Below are 4371 nucleotides of genomic sequence, written 5' to 3'. Positions count from 1 at the left end.
CTGAGATGGGGCCTCATTAAGGAAAGCACAGCAACGCTTAATTCTGTCTTATTACCAAGCATTGCTGCTACAACTGCTTAAATTCAAACTAAACAGGACTATGGGAATGAGATTTGATTTCGAACTGGGTTTTAAATAAATAGGACCGCTGCACTACATTGTGCTTTATGTAAGACAAAAGGTGGGCTTCCTGTGTTTTCGATAACTCAGTTGTAAGAGCGGAGGAATATAGTGGAAACAGCTGGGAACTCTTTGTTCTCTGGTTTGAATTTGGCTGGAAGAAAGGTGTTTTTTATGTTCTTTAATCAAAAAGTGAAAATTTGTCGTTCACTTAGTTGTCTTATTTTCTAGGCTTGTAGACTCCTCACTCTTCCTAAAAGAAAGTGCTGCAGATAAAGATACAGTAGTTGTCGGAAGTTTGTTCAGTGGTAGAGCACATACAGGCTGTATGTGGTTGTTTTCAATCGCCGGCGTCTCCACTCTGGATTTCTTCCTTAGCGCGATATCTTTCCTTACTTGTGTGTGAATTTCAGCGCGACACATAAACCCTTTGTCTGTTTTATAAAGATTATATTTTAAATCAGTTAAAACAAAAAAGTACCTATTACATACACGTAGAAAACACATGTATCTAATTTGAAAATTTGGGCAATGTATTACTAGTAGTGGAGCTGAGCTCACAGTAGAGCAGTTGATATTGTTAAACCACGTATTATTTTTAAATGACGCTACTAAGCACTGGCACGGTGTTAGTGCAGTCCTACCCAAGCTTTCTATCGACTGGATGAGTCTCCTGTTCCATCTCCAATTCTTTCCGCACATTTCGCCTGTTTCACCACCATTATGATTAGACTATAGCCACTAATACGAGAATACTGTTCTGAAAGACTGTCTTAAATAATAATGTTGAAAAGGGTAATGATAAAAGTTTTTTTTCATTAAGGTAACCATACATTTGCCTGTATAGTAAAACTTATTATCTGTATCCGCAAATCCCCAATATTAATGCTGTCTCCTGAGAAACACAAGTGTAGAGTCAAATAATATTACAACAAATCTATTCAATTAACACCCCTATGTGACAGAACACATTTAAGACTTACACCCCTTTTAAATATGTATTTCCTTCATTTCAGTTCTCTCCCCGGGATATCTGAAAATTCATTATAGTATAATAAAGTCTGTGCATGCATTACCTGTAATACAGCTACTAATAAAGATAACATTAAAGTTGATTATTAAGATATTACACTTTTATTAATAAAATAAGTATTGATAAAATTCCTTGTGAATAATTGTAGTGTCTGGAAAGCAATTGTTCATTACTTAATGACGATATTATTTCCACTACATTCAGGACAGTTCCAATGTAATCTATTGTTCCACTTCATCTGCTTAGTCTCCTACTTTAGTAACATCTAATGGGGAGCAGCTGTTATTTTAGGTTTGTTGCAATTGAGAACAGGTTTGCTACAGAGCTGCTGACAAATTTCAGCAGCCAGTTTGTTGCAACTGACCCGTTGTAGCTACCAATCAGAAAAAAAACCAAACGCAACAACTTCAAAAGAAAAAGAACATTAAAAACAAATCTGGGGAACAACATAAACACAGAATCTAATGCGAGAGCTTTATCAAGTCTTCAGTGCTCCTCTTGTCTCAGTAGACCTCTCTCATATATTTATGTACAGGTCAACTGGAGGTACACAGCTGATAGAAATTTAAGTAGGGAGCTGCATCACAGCATGCGTGGGCTGCAAATGGAAAAGTATAGGTTTATTCCATGCTGAAACTAGAAGTAAACACAACGTTTCAGCTGTGGAGCCTTCTTTGATTGTGACTCGAAATAAATCTTTACTTGTTCGTTTGATGTTAATTTATCTCCATCAAATACCTAACAGTATCTAAACTCGAAAGTTGCTCTCAGTAGCTAAAGACACTGCTCCAGGTGAGGCTTGAACTCACAACCTCGGCATGACTCCGCTGTGCACTGCTGTATAAGTACCGCGCGCTGACCGATTGCGCCACTGGAGCTGTGCAAGTCGTGCTCCTCATACAGACTGACGCTGCAGAAACACAGGGTGAAAACGATTTCGGTTGTGGATCCATCTATACATGGGGAACACTAAAATAGCAAGGAAAATACAAGAAAAGAAACTGAAAGAATTGTGCTAACAGCAAAGGGGAACTGAGGGAGGTGGTCAGACAAGTAAATCAGCCTGGCAGATTATTTGTATCGACATTTTTCAATCAGCAAACAGATTTCTCTTCATGTGCCTTAAACTGTGCAGTTTGTATCTTCGCTGTAGATAGGTTTCTTCAGAAGTCCAGTAAACTGACAATAATGGAGAACTAGCTGACGCACCCCGTCGTGAAGACCCTCTGTAAGGTGATTACACGTTTCAATTTCAAGTCGCCTCCTTTACACTCAATTGCAGCCCCGAAACTGAGAGAAAGCATGAGAAATGGCTTCAGTTTCAATGTGAAAGTGCAGTACAGGCTCGATGGCTTCACATCTCCCATCAATCACATAAAATTGCAGTAAAGCGATCTAAATATGACTCTTAAGTACTTGGAAAGATGATTATTTTGAGCGTGCCTCCAAGGGTCTGCTACGAGGCTGAAGTTACAGTAGCTTCTTATTCACCAGCTTCTTATGCGTTTTTTTCGTTCCACCTTAAATGGTGCTGCTGTGATGTTATGTCGCCTTTCGCCTGTAGATGGCTCTCTTCGATCAGTACTAAATCCGGCTGGAATACTGTAGACATCTTCACTGAAAAGGAATATCCAAATAAATAGCGACTGTCCAAATTATATTTTTGTATGGAATATATTTCAGAAAATCGCAAACCAATTTTAAAAACTCACCACAACACAGACTTACACTGGGAAAAGGTAACTGCACTTTCTGCTTATTGCTACGGCCTTCCCCCCGATTATGAAAATGTCTCACAGTTCTGACACCGCCGTGTGAAAGACAATGTAACAGACTATCAAAATCCTGAAGTACAAGAAATTTTAATGCACCAGTTTTTTAAATATGACCCTCTGATCCTGGCATGTCAGTATACATTTCGAAAAAGTATGGCACCAATCGCACGAATTGCAATGGCACAAATTGTTGAGAATATCACTGACCTTGCCGATATTTGCAGGGGATACGAATGTTTTGCACATGTTGAACTACAACACGTAAAAATTGAGCTTCTTAATCAATATCATCGGGAATGTCCAATAATGACGAACATCAGTAGCTTCAAGGAAACTTTGACTCGCACATGGAGTTTTATCTTCAAATGGAGGGTGGGAGAATTTATTTGTACTCTCGTTGCTCATTAGCTAAACTATTTTAAAAATATGACACAGATTTGTTCGAGAAACTTGTAACCGCCTTAAAGAGAGTCTTCTTGAAGATGTGCACCAGCTAGCTCTCCACTGTCAATTGACAGGACTTTAGGAGAAACTGTTCTCATACAACCAACATACAAATTACACATCTTAAGGAACATGAAGAGAAATCCGTGTACTAAATAACATAAAATTGTCACTGCAAATTATCACCAAGCTGTTTCATGTGTCTGACCACCTCTTTCCTACTTTGCAGCGAGCACAAATCTTTATGTTTCTTCATTGCAATTTTACTGTCTCTTTCCCCCATGTGGAGATAGATCCACAGCTGAAACTTTAGGTCAGTTCCTGTTACTCTGTCCGATTGAAAGAGCTGTATTAAAGGCACTCCCATCTCTGCAGGAAAGTTATTGCTGCTCTCAACACAATATACTGCAGCCAAATATAGCGATACTGTCACTGCCTGTGGGCCACGTGTTCCTGCTGGCAGTCTATTATGTCATGTTCATCCACACCCAGAAACATTACTTCATCGCTATTTTACTGTCCCCCATGTGGAGATGGATCCACAGCCGAAACTTTAGGTCAGTTCCTGTTACTCTGTCCGATTGAAAGAGCTGTATTAAAGGCACTCCCATCTCTGCAGGAAAGTTAATGCTGCTCTCAACACAATATACTGCAGCCAAATATAGCGAAACTGTCACTGCCTGTGGGCCACGTGTTCCTGCTGTCAGTCTATAATGTCATGTTCATCCACACCCAGAAACATTACCGCTGTAGCACAAGAGTTATATAGGCGCAGTCCAAAGAGCAAGAATCTCTTAATCTCAGAACTGTGGGTTCAGCCCCCACATTGGGTCCCTCTGTGTCAATTTGATCCCCCCAATCCTCCTAGCATGACCTGATGGCGTAACAGTGATACCCAGTACCCAGCGTAATTCAGCTTTCTTTCCACTTGATTCAGATTTTGATCTGAAATCATCAGCCGAACAAGAGTTTGTCTAAATCGAGGGAGATCTGCTCACA

General features: G+C 39.7%; 1 non-coding gene across 1 annotated transcript; it reads right to left on the bottom strand.

The window, feature by feature from the left end:
- Window positions 1-1937: 1937 nt before the first annotated feature.
- Window positions 1938-2031, bottom strand: trnai-uau (transfer RNA isoleucine (anticodon UAU)). Its single transcript has 2 exons — window positions 1994-2031; window positions 1938-1973 (listed from the first exon to the last, which is right to left on the bottom strand). It is a non-coding gene; the product is annotated as a tRNA-Ile (tRNA).
- Window positions 2032-4371: the final 2340 nt, after the last annotated feature.

The sequence above is a fragment of the Lepisosteus platostomus genome, chromosome 5 (genome assembly GCF_059453375.1).
Source record: "Lepisosteus platostomus isolate fLepPlt1 chromosome 5, fLepPlt1.hap1, whole genome shotgun sequence".
Taxonomy (NCBI): domain Eukaryota; kingdom Metazoa; phylum Chordata; class Actinopteri; order Semionotiformes; family Lepisosteidae; genus Lepisosteus; species Lepisosteus platostomus.
This window is presented reverse-complemented; position numbering and strand designations above follow the sequence as displayed.